Below are 12899 nucleotides of genomic sequence, written 5' to 3' on the forward strand. Positions count from 1 at the left end.
TCTGTCATATCCCTTCCTTCACCTCTTCTGCAAGATCATGGCAGTCAGGCTGTGTGACAGTTTTCTGTGTGGAAGCTGTACTTTTGAAAACATTTAGTACATTCTCTGTCTGATTTCACCAAATTCTTTTTGGGATGTGACTGAGAAGTGGGCTGCCACTTTCACCAAACCAGCTTCTCACAATTTGAGGTGTCTTTCTCAGTGGTGAGCAGTTCAGAATGTATTTCTGTGCATTCAAACCTGAGCAATTTTTCCTATATGCATTGTGCTATGTGTATCAGTATAGGAACTGATTTGCCTTTCAGTATCATAAGAGCCTCCTGCACCTCTCCACAGGTGGCTTTCAAGTTCCCTGGGAAAAATAGTTTTACCTGGAAAAGTTGGTATCCTGAGAAGACTTTGTCAGGTAATTGCTCGCTGCTGGTGCCCTTTGCAAGCTCCATTTTGGGCAGGCTTGGTCTGGGCACCTGGGATCCCCCAGTAATCTCCTGCACGGGGGAATCTGCCCTGCTGTTGGCCCCTATCCTTCAACCATCCCTTTATCTGTGACAGAGCATGCCCTCACATCCCATGACAGCACAGCTTCTTTAAAAGGCTTTGATGAGGGACCTTGTCAGATATCCTTTGGAAATACAAATAGACTATACCAGCTCAAACTCCTTTATCCCTGTGCTTGTTGGTTTCTTCAAAGAACTCTTAGCAAGGAGCTTTGAGCAGCAGTAGCTTTGAGGGTCATAGCACAAACCGTGTTGACTTCTCCACCAAGTAGTCATATTCATTAATTTATCCAGTAATTCTGTTCTTTATTATAGTTTATGCTTATCTGTCCAATAAGATGTTTTCTTTCAGGGTTTGGATTTTTGATATTTTGGGTTTGTTTTGTTTGTTTTTTTTTAATTTTTGCTCCAGTTTTACTTACCAAATTTGTATTTGGCATCTGTCTCAAATTACCCTGGGTAGCTTTCAAATGAAACAGTGCATGCAGTGAAAATAAATCCTCACGAATGTGCCCCAAATTAAAGAGATAAAAAGGAGCCATACCTGGAGAGACATGCTGGTGTTTGTGGTGTGCCAAAAGGATTGCAGCACTTTACAGAGCTGGCTGTGCAGCACTCAGGGCCCTTCCTGTGTGTGCCCTGGGGATCCACGGTGGGTCACAGTCTCCTTCAAAGAGCTCCAGATTTCCCTGCTTTGTCATACGTGCATCCATGTAAATCCACGTGTCTCTAACTCATGTTCATGCTTACAGATATTAGGATTGCATAGGAGTAAGTAAGGCTGCAAAATAAGGCAGGTAAGGAACCAGTAATCAGAAATTACTCTGTGAGCAGTAAGTGGTGGAAATCAAGAGTGGTTTTTGGGAGGAAGATCTTGGATGGAGGGATTCTGCAACTGCAGAGCTGCTAAATAAATATATTTAGGGTTGTTATAACAGGTTTAGTTTTATAGAAGTGATAGCATACTTCTGTCTTCATAAAAGACAGTCTCAAAAGTAATTTAATATGACCAATTAAAAATTAAATGTGGAAATTAGCTTATAAGCATTTAAAGAGTAGAGAGAACCACTGAGGAGTGGGTGATACAGAGTCTGTCCCTGAGTCTTCCTTACCTGCTTCTTGAACTACTGAAACAGTGAAATGACACCTGAAGCTTCTGAAAGACTGTTTGAAACTTATGATTACAGTAATCCATAAGTATGACCTGAATTTACCATTTCCTGTGGCAGCTCTGTGCTCCCCCTGAAGCCCCCACTCCTGTTCCATCTGCCAACAGGGAGGTTTGATATTTCAAATCACCTGCAGATTATTTACTTTTGCCAAATACAAGGTTGTTTCCCTAAACTAATTTCCTCCTCAAGCCTCCCAATGAATTTCTGCAGGTGGCTCTCTGGGCCCTTCAGTCCAAACCACTGCAGTCCTAGAGCAGCCATTTGGCTGGGAGCAGATTTAGCTCCTGTTTTGTTTTTCACCTAAGAAATACCTTTTTTTTTTCTTTTGAGTTAGCAAATCTTTGTGTGCTGCATAAGCATCAAAGAATGAAGCATAATTTTTTTTTTTATTCCAGAAGTACAAATTATGATGATGGTTTCCATGTTTAACATTAAATTCCCACTGTTTGCATCACAGCTCCAATTCCATGTGAGCAACCATGGTTTTTGATAAAAATGTGGAGGTTTGTTTTCTTTTTAGCCTTAAAAACTATTTCCTAGCAAGGGGTGTAGCTTGAATTGGTACTTTGTCCTTCTCCTGTGCCTTTTGTGAGTGTGTTTTGGATCAATGTTTGTAAGCTCACGCTTACTCTCAGTCTGACTCAGAGAGAAACAAATTCCTCCACTCCCATCAAAGCTGAGTGCCTGTAAATCAGTGCAGAGGTGCCTGGCAGCAACAATAAGTGCTGGGTACTGGAATGCAAAGGTTACTCCTCTTGACTACTAATGCATCAGGTCACCCCTGCCCTGCTCCTCGCTGTGTGCTACGTGCTGCTGTGGCAGAATTTGAACCTGCTGTTTGCATCCTGACAACCAGGCAGAGCCATTCCCCAGCTCCATCCTTCTCCAGATCCTCTCAGAGCAAATGGGAAACACAGGCAGAGGCTAAAACCTGTATCGGTAATACAAGGAAACAAATTTGTGAGAAATCTTGCATCCACAGATGCAAGGATTGTCATTAGGACATTGAAAACATTCCTAGATAGTATCTCTGCTATTTCATTGACCTTAGGAGAATTTTAAAGCAGATACACATGATTTATATAAACCTTGAGGGTTAGCTGGCTGTTTATGGGTTACAGCAAGCTGAGTTTATTTCTTGTATATTCTGCAGTGACACAGGGTAACAGCAATGAATAACATGCCTTAGATCTGGTACGGGAGGGGACTGTGGGACCTGGGAATGCACAGGCACAAGCTCCTGCTGAAACACTTGAGCAGACTGACTGAGCCCTCCAGGTTTAGGCACCACCCGTGGCTCAGTGCCTGGCGATCCCAGCAGGAACGAGTTCACTAGGATCATCTCTGTGTGTAAATGGGTTGCTAAAGCAGGACCTACAGAACCTGTGACTTCCTTTAAACCCATGACATTTTCTTGGTATTGAAATGGAGCAAATAAGAGACTGCAAACTTTGGATGCCTTGAGGTGAAAAGTTTATTATGAATTGTAGTTTTCACATCGCTAATTTATAGATTGCAATTGTCATTGTGTGGTTTTGTTGGGGTTATTTGGGGATTTTTTTCGCACAATGGGTGTTATAGGATGCTCATTTATAATTAGAACAAGTGATCTGAGCATATCTAGAAATTCAGAAGGTGCTTTCAGTCTTTTATTCTTTCTTCTTTTCATCATACTCCCCTGCCTCTATGGTCTAACTGTTATTTTTTATATAGTGTTGGCTCCTCATTTTGAAACCTTTGGTGAGCTTTAATGAAATTAGCTGTGTGAGCCCTCCATGAGACAAGCAAACATATGTCATTTCCCCCTTACACACAGCCTAGAAGTCAGATATTGAAAGTTGTCAGAAGAGCTTATATCAGTGGCTCTCAGGCTGTATTGCCGTGAGCCTCAGCTCTGGTGCCACCCCTCAGCCCACTCTGGGAGTGGCTCTGCAGTGAATCTCTGGTGAAAGCCTTATACCAGGGGTTTGAGCTGGGATTTCATTTTAGTGCTGGTCACCTTTGCATGCTCACTCCTCTGATTTCATTTAACATCACGCACATCATTAGTCTGACCAGGCTGGAATCAGGTTTGGTTTGTTTTCTTTTTCCTTTCCATTAATTTTTATGACAGTGACATTCATGCATTCTGCCCTGGGGAGAAAAGGAAAATAAAAAATTGATGAAACTATGGAGAGCCCATGTGTGCTTTAAACAAGAAAATACTGTATTTATATCTGAAAAATAAAATACCTTCAGTTATAGGAATATCATTGTCTAAGAGTAATTAACTTATATTGATGTTCATAGAGCACTGTCTAATGAGCCTGTGTGCGTAGATTAACAGGTATATGTAGATTTTCTCTATATGAAAATTAGAAATCTAAATTCCAGTACTGGTGTGTGTGTGCATCCATTGCACAGATTTTGTGCATAGCATAAATAATACAAAGCATACACATGCACACACAGAGATTTAGGCTGTAATCCTTCTTGCTCTATAGAGCCATGAAACACAGAGGAAAATTAGTAGATTTATAAAAATAAAACACCACAAGATTGCAGGAAATTCCTGCAGGAAGTTCCCTCTGGCATGAGAGGCCTAGGTGGAGCACTGCTGCAGGCAGGTTGTGCAGCTCACACTGAGCTCCTTGGGGCACACTTACATTGCTGGCTCACTAATTTAAACACAGAGCGAGATTCAGATGTAACATCAACAAGCACCAATCACAGCATTTCTGAATGTGAGCTCTTCCCAAGGAATTTATACTCCTGGTCTTTCCAGGAGCTGAAGCTTTTGCAGGGGCTGTTCTCATCTGTGGCATTTGGGTTTCAAGCTGGTTGTCCTTCAAAGCACAAGTGGTGCTGTAGGACAGATACATTTGTGTGATGCGCTAAAGAGTCCAGTGAAGCTGAAATGATCCTCCACCCAAGCAGGGGAAATTGAGGGAGCTTCTCAGTTTTCTGAGTTATGTTTGGTTCTTTCCAGTAAAATCTAAAGTTAGAAGCTTACTTCTAAAGTTAACATTTCTGTCTCTGCTTAATCTGCTCTCTCATCTTCCCTTCCTTAACATGATTGATTGCAGCATTCTGAAAACAGCAACAGAGCTCTTTGGCAGCTTGAGATTTTGAATTGTGCTGTAGTGGCAGGAACAGTTGGCAAGGGTTTCTGAAAGGTTAATCCACTGAGGATTTATGGGTTTGTGTTACAGAGAGCGCAAACATTATTTGTGTTGTCATGCTATAAAACTATAATCCGACATTGATGGTTATTTTGATTTTGCTTATATTTCAATGAATGGGAATTACATAATAACAATTTTCCTATGCAGATCTTGAAGTGGCTTAAAAAAGAAAGTCTTTCTGCCAGGGGAAGGAGGCAGGGAGAGTCTCAAGGTCAAACAGCAAGCAGAGGGTGGAAACTGTGTGCAAGGTTTTGGCATCCATTGTGCTGTTCTGTTGTGATGCACGCTTCCAGCTTCGTCTGCCCCCCATCCCAAGCCATTTAATATTATTTTACCTGGCCAGAAAGGGAAAGACAAATCCAAAATGTTTTATTTCTTTGGTTTCTGTATGTTATTAACATAGCTTCATTCAGTCACTCCATTACTAAAAGCCCTGGCATGTTTTACATGGTTTTACATACTAGTCCCTGTATTTAAATCCTACATCTTCTCTTGCAGACCTCAAGCTTCAGGGAGAGTCAGTGTCAGGAGCTTTTTCAGCATTTGATGTGATACTAAAAACAAACACCTTCATAGAAGGGAGTTGTTTTACCCATTTTTATCACTTAAATCCTTTGTGATAGGGCCAGGAGCATGAGTCAGCACAAGACTGGACATTCAGATAAATAGCAAGAATGTATGGAGTAAACATAACTTCAGAGGAATTTAAATGTCCAGAATGCTCTTGACAGTGAGTGCTAACCAGTGACCCAGGAAACATCTAACTTTATATCACAATTATTACCTTTTAAAGATATTAGTGAACAAAGTAGTTGGGTGTTCTGTCTACAGTGTGTCAGACAGAGAAAGCATTCCAAAACTAACTGGGAGGTCAGAGAGGACAAACAAAAATGAGAGTCTGGGCAGAAAATTATTGTCTTTGATAACAAAGAAATTCCCTTCCAACTTTGTTTTGAAGTCTGGGCTGGTTTGTATTTAGTTTGAATCAGTTTTCTTGTCTCTAATTAAGAGCATTACTTGTCTGTAAGTCCAGTGGGAATGTTTTTGCAATCTGTGCTCAAAATTTAAGTTGAACAGTTTACCTCTGGGAAGGAGGAGGGCAAATACAAAACTCAACAAACCTGATACACAGATAATAAGGGAAACACACAAGAAAACATAATTAAAATGTGGTGCTTTAATATCAGTAAGAAGGTTCTGGTCATTTTGTAGAAAAGAAAATGTTGTGAGTTCAGCTTCTGACCACAGGGCTGCCAGTGAGGGAGCAGTTCACATCTGTGCAGAGTAATGGTGAGGAACTCATCTGAGCTCCTTTTGATTTCACTGCTGTTCCAGCCTCTTGAAAAGCAAATATCTGTGAGCAAACACACACCTCTGAGAGACTGACTTCCTTCAGTCTTCTCTGCAAGGCTGTGCTGCCTTCAACAACATAATTTTGTTGCTGTTAGGTTTCTTTCTAAGTTGAACTCTCTCAGAACAGTGATCTTCAAATTAGCTTTGATACTGGAATACTGATATTAGTGTCAGAGCTTAGTATGTGGGATCTGGAGCTATGAAGTGGATACTGTTCCAGATGTTTCATCTCTTTAAGGCTAAACATTATAATCTTCTGTATTCAGCTGAGAAATTTTGATATTTGCTTTGCTTTTGACATAATGTGCTCTCTCCTGACAAAGCCAAGCATTTTAGGTCTCATCTGCTCATCACATCCTATCACTTGAGTATCAGAAAAACACACATTGATTTCTTCCCCCGTACTCCAGAAGGAAGTGATTATTGTCTTGTTGAAAGTGGACTTGAAAAGGAACTGCGACAACAGGAAAAGACAGAATTGCTGTATCATTAACCCTGTTAAAAAAAATAAACTTTTATTGAAAACCAGTGGGGGGTGAAAAGGAGTTGGATGAGAAGTCCATTTCCTCCTTGGCTCTGAGAAAAGAGCTAAAATAACAATATTTGGAGAACAGTCACTATTAGCACTTGGATATTTGACGGTTACCACAGAAATTCCATATTCTAAGCATATGGAACAATTGCAGCCTACTGGGTTGATATGTTGGCAAACATTGACTTCCTAATGGCAACTGCTGTGCAAGTGACAAAAATGCCTCTGTGCCTTCTGGTGTGAGGAAACTGTTTAAGCAACAGACTCTTGGCATGGTTCAATGTGCTGCAGGAGCCACTCCCGCACTCTCAGCTATGAGAAATATCTGGAATATTTGCCACCAGGGGGGAAACTTGTGGTGTTCTCAGTGGAAAGCAACAGGACCTCAGATATGGCAGAGGTGTGGACTCCATCCACCACAACCTCAGTCAGCAGAACCCCACACCAAGCATGTGTCACTGATTTGCAAGTGCCAAAGTGGTGTCAGTTTGTATTGCAGTGTTGAAACCATCAGCCACTCCCTCATTTCTGAGACATGTCTGTCCTTCAGGATCTCTTGAGCCTTGCCTTTCTGTCTTTCTGTTCATCCTGTCTCAGGAGCTTTAGATTTCATGGCCATGGCATTTTCTGTAAGGTTTATCTTCACACTGACCTCTAAGGGGGAGAAATGAGAAGTGATATTCTCATTTTTCAGATGGAGAACAGAAGCATAAAAAGACCTGATAGTCTTATCAGAGCACATGCAGGAAAACCATGGCAAAGTAGGTCCAAGTTCATAAGCTGTTACCTATTCCAGGATTCTAGTTTGCCTTCAGTGTTTCCTTTCACCTTCCTCTTTTCAATTCCTCTACACTCAACCGATGTTCTAAATAATATTTGCTCTGTCCCATTCCCCTATATCAAACTAAAAGATATTGTGGATTGCAAAATGTCACTCTCCTTTTTCCAGCTACCCTCAGAAAATTGTCCTAGAACCTAGATATGGCTTTAAATATTTCATACCTGAAAATCACATGAGTTGTGTAACACTCAAATAAGAAAGCTGCTTGACTCTTAATTTTTAATTAATTTAGATTTAAGAATAAATAAAAGGATCCATATGTGTTGATAGAAAGGATAGAGATAATTTGTAAAGTGATGGTACTCTCAAGTAGAGATAATTAGTCCAAATGAGTCATTTCATATCTGTAAACACAAAGAGCCATGCTGGCTATCTGGAAATAGGTTTGAATGTTCATAAAAAGAAGCTTGAACTTTCTAGTTTGGTTATAAGCTATACAATGCCCTCTAGTTCTTATTCATGGTAGTATTGCCACTTTAGAAGTGGAATTCTAACAGCTGCAGCCATGGTAAAATCTGTGGAGTCCAATCATATTATTGGATAGCAGTTATTTAAAGGTAATTTATTTTGATTTAGTTGAAATTATTTTGAGAGGCTGGATGCATCAATTATAAATTGGAAGCTACAATAATCCTGCTCTAGATTTAAAACTCAGGTAGGCTGAACTCTTGACCTCATTGTTTCCTGCCTCCGTACAGCTCAGAGACTCTTGCAACTTAAATTGAAATTGCCCTTCTACATAATTAACTTCTGCCTGCAAAAATTTTGCACCTTTGTAGGGAAGTTCAGTAGCAGAGCTTTAATGTCATGTTGTGGTTTAATCTCAGAGAAGCAATTACTGTTGCTTGGTTACTAGTGCCATTGCTAGCTCATTTTTAAACCAAAACCCAAGCTAATAGCACATAGTTTCAGGTTTAAGCCTTAATAGAAGGTGCAAGTGAGGGTTAAGTCTGATTTACGTCCTTGAACCTTTTTTATCAGAGTCTGGTGTTTTTCTCTTTTTGTAAAGGTATAGAAATTATTTTTTCAGTGGGCTGCAATTTTGGTATTTTTTTTCCCTGATATGTTTTTGAAAGTTCCAGGAGATTTTTGTCAGTGGGATGAAGTGCTGATAACTACAAGGGTTACAGAGCTGACCAAAAGCCTGACAGGTCTGAGTTCAGACAAAAATGAAACTTAAAGGTTATGAAAACGCATGAAACAAAGTCTGTGGAAACACAGCTGATAACTTTATGGGCAGAAGCCAATGGTTTCAGTGTCCTGTCCTCACAATGGGAACTGGCTCTGTTTTGGCAGACAAAATTAATAGACTTCAGACTCTGTCTAAAGGTGGTTCAATAACAGGGACTGAGGATCTGCTGATCTTGGATTGGAACAAAGGGAGCATCCCCTTGTTTTCACTGGAAATGTTGGCTAGGGACTACGCTAAATATTGTAGTAGTATTAAGGAGCTCCCATGAATTTCTTGGCTTCAAGGGTCACCTTAAAATCTTCATATTTGTTCTTCCATTAGTCAGATGGACATTGAGTTAGACAATATGTATTTGACTCCAATGTCATTTTTGTAGACATCCTTCCTCTCAGATAGAAACATTCAGAAATCTTGACCTAAGACATGATCAACAGGTAGACCTGGTGGGAAACTGATACTGCTGAGTTTGAGGGGAACATGAAATTGAGGTAGACAAGCCCAGTCATTCCAAGCCCCTCTCATTAATTCATCTTCAATGCATATTTCAGGTCCAGCAGTGCTCTCCCTGTTCTGTGCTTGTCAGTCTTCCCTGATGGAAGTGAAGAGCTTAACTGGGACTTTCCTCTTTTGCTGATTGTAAGCCTCTCTGACTTCAGGTATAAAACTCATGAATGCTGCAGATTTTTACCCAAAGTTATTCCAGTATTCTGAAGTTGTAAATTATATCTCACTTCAGAACATCTCCCCTTTTGCAGGAGACAATTTTAATACCAGGGCAATACAGTGTTTTTCTCATGAATAAGGATATAATAAGACCATCAGTAAACTAAAGAAAAACACAAGCCCTGAGCATGGTGCATGTGATGAACAAAGCTTGAAAACAGAGCAAATTCAGGCTTATTGCTGAAACTGAAGATAAATGACATCCATACTCTGCCATCCTAGAAAGAACTGTAAACTCGACTTAAAACTCAAGTGCTAACCATTATATTTTTCCCCTCCTATAGATTTTTTTCTCTTCCCAATTTGCAGTTATCAGGATATTTAAACTCTTGCATAGATTTGCAGATTCTTATAAACCATGAACCTCGTAAACCATGCTTAATATTTTAATGTTATACTTTTTCTGTGTTTTATTCTTCCTTCAAATGCCAGCCTTGAGAGTGTAAAGCTGGGACTCCAGTCCAGACTCCAGAAATTCATGCATTGCTGATATCCATGTGATGATCAGAAGCTTCTTGCATATAATTTTACATGTAACCAGGTGCTCAAAATTTATATTTTAGGTGAAAAAGGCGGGCTGATAAGACAGTTTCTTTGCCAAAGTCTCTACAGACAGCTGGCTGTCTTAATTGTCTAGAAATATGCTGTCCTTAAAGAGCACTGAAAATACTCTGAAAGAATAATTTGGAAAATGGAAGGATATAGGGTTGAGTAACTGGGCTGGAGCTCTCCTTTAGGAGGCCTGCCTGTCTCAGGGTGTGAGTTTGTATTTGTTTTCCTGTAATCCATACAAATGAGCTTTGCTTCGGGTCTGTGCAATTCAAATAGAAAATAAGACCTGCTGTCATGGTGGGGAAACACTCAAAAGTTATAGCCTTAAAGTGAAACTTGGATCTGCAAAAAACAGCTGGAAAGCCTTTTGGAGCAAGTGAGGTGCTGGGGAGCTGCTCTGGCCCCATCCCTTCAGGATGAGCCGACTTCGGAGGTGGGGAGGCAGCAGCTGCAGCCTGGGATCTGTGCTGCAGCACCCCCTTCCCAGCTCTGGCAATGAACATTTACTCCTTTTGCACCCCTCAACCCCCACAGCCAGCTGACTGATGATTTAAACTTGGCATGTGAAGCACCCAGATGTCCAGCTCCAGGAGGAGTCTCTTCAGTAGAATCATCTCCTTGACAACTCATTTTTCTTTGTCTCTTTCTTGGCTTCATAGCAGGGACCTGCCTGCGTGTCTGGTGTGGGGTTTGACTGCTGCAACTCTGCTTGATCCTCCTTGATGTATTTTATTTTCCCTTAAGCTTATTAGAGGTGCTATTGCCTACAGTGTAGGTCTTGGGGAGGAAGGAGTGGGTTGTGAATCAAATATCTGAAATTTTGAGAAATATCTTTCTGGAATGAATTTCTGGGGTTTTTAATGTGAGTATCAATAGAGCAGCTATACTGCCATGCACAGAGTAGGTGAAATATGAAAAAGTGTCCTATGTATCCCTGTGTATATAAGACACAGGAGTTTTATGACACTACAACAGCAGGTAATTGACAGGAACAAACACATCCAGGTGAGCAAAGGGCCCAGTTAGGGTGTCCTGCACAGGAGGACCCTGGGCTGGTGATATGAAGTCAGGCAAGTTGAAGTAGAGGTACCTGGAGAGGGCTTTACTCTTTGAGGTGGGTGCTTGGTACCTTCCAAAGCAATAGAGAAGTCTCATTTTGTCTCAAACTGTTCACCCAAAGCTACCAACTGCATTTAGAACTTGTCATCCCATCTGGCATTGTCTACTGATGTTTGACAAATTCTCTCTCATTCTGCTCTCCTCAGTAACTGGACTTTTGGTCTTCATTCTTTGTTATGGATTACTGGAACATGATCTGCAATTTGTCCCTCCTGTGCACTCCTTGTGTGACAGTTCTCCCATACTCTACCTGTGCCTGAGAGCCCTTTGGGTCCCATGGCATTGATGGGACATTGCATTCATTACTGTGCAGCAGTGAGAATCTGTATTTTGGTGCTAGTAGGGGTTTGTCTAGATATGCTTGGAATTGTAGATTCCAGTGAGAGTGGCCATCTTTTTAATGAAAGCACATCTATTCCTTCTAAGGCACAGTGTATTTGAGAAAATAGAACAACCTTGGTGCATACTTCTGTCCTAATCTTAACCATTTTAGCTGTGCCCAAGAAAGGCAGCTCTTTTGGGTGGGAAGGTCAGCCTGCCCTCCAGGTCAGGGCATGCCTCTGCTACACTGCCTTGTTCAGACTCATCCTCCTCTGATGCTCCTCAGGAACCTCCTAAAGATGCCCTGGGAACACTTAAGTGTCAGGATGGTGTGTTTAGACAGAAGGTAATCTACCAAGGGAGCTCTCACATATATTATTCCTTGTCAACACAGACACCAAGAAAGAGGTTATTTACAAATCTGTGGTGTACAATTATGGTACATCCAACCTGTGATGGATTGTGCCACTCAGACTACTATGCTGTGTCCTTGAGACTGAACCAGCTCCTTGCCTTGCTAATCATTTTGACTGCTTGTCTCTAAGCTGAACTGATTCTGGTTCTGGTATTTTTTGAATCAGACAGCTGAATTCCCAGAAACTGTGGAGAGAATAAAAGTCATTCTAATAGCCCTGCAATATCAAAGCAATGTAGTTTCCACACTTATAAATTGGTTGGAGATACATGTCCTGTTGGTAAATCTGCACACTAGTCCTTCTCCCTGGGCAGTTTTTGGAGCCTTCACCTGCTCTCCTCACAGCGGGTGCCTCATGCTTTCAGCAGGACTTTGAGGAGTGTGAGGTTCCTCTGTAATCCTATTTATGATGTTATTGCATTGCCTACAATAGACAACTTGGCTGTGCCACCATGGGTAATTCAGCTGGTGAGCCCTCACACAGCCCTGGAGCCTCTCCAGAGCCCCTCAGGGACGGACAGCCACGTGGGCAGGCTGTGTGCCTTGTGCTGCTGTGGGGGGCACGTGGCACCTCTCTTTTGGGAAGTGCAATTCTGTGGGGCCTGGAGGAATTACAGAGTCCTGTAGAAGCAAACAAATTTCTCCTGGCACCAGCAGAAAGCAGATGTTAACCTGATCAATTATCGATGAGGCAGAAGGACAATATGCAAATTGTAATAGACTACAAGCAGCATCTTGTATGTGGTGAAAAATGGAAAAGGAAAGGGAGCTTTGGTAGATGAAACAGAAATAAAAAATATACAGGCATATGAAGCTCTCAGTATTCCAGGATACATTTCTGCAAAACAGCAAATGAGCCACAATTCACTATTAAAACTGAAATGCGTTTTGCTGGCTTTACTCAGCCCACTAATTGCCCATGAAAATTCAGGTCTGGTATTTGACACATTAATTACTCAAAAAACATTTACACTAGGGTTTGCAGAATGGAACAAAGAGAAAATGTAACTGAGAGAAT

The 12899-nt window shown here is 41.1% G+C and overlaps 1 long non-coding RNA gene across 2 annotated transcripts in view; it reads left to right on the top strand.

Annotated features, from left to right (window-relative positions):
• LOC135281386 (uncharacterized) overlaps positions 1-12899 on the top strand; it is a 270224-nt gene that overhangs the window by 173866 nt on the left and 83459 nt on the right. The window contains exons 6-7 of one of the 2 annotated variants that reach the window (XR_010348043.1): positions 9300-9407; positions 9507-11166. This is a non-coding gene — a long non-coding RNA (uncharacterized LOC135281386). Of the gene's footprint in view, positions 1-9299; positions 9408-9506; positions 11167-12899 lie in introns of those variants that run through there. The other variant, XR_010348041.1, reaches the window with a different exon arrangement.

Source organism: Passer domesticus, chromosome 15, assembly GCF_036417665.1.
Source record: "Passer domesticus isolate bPasDom1 chromosome 15, bPasDom1.hap1, whole genome shotgun sequence".
NCBI classification, from domain to species: Eukaryota; Metazoa; Chordata; class Aves; order Passeriformes; family Passeridae; genus Passer; species Passer domesticus.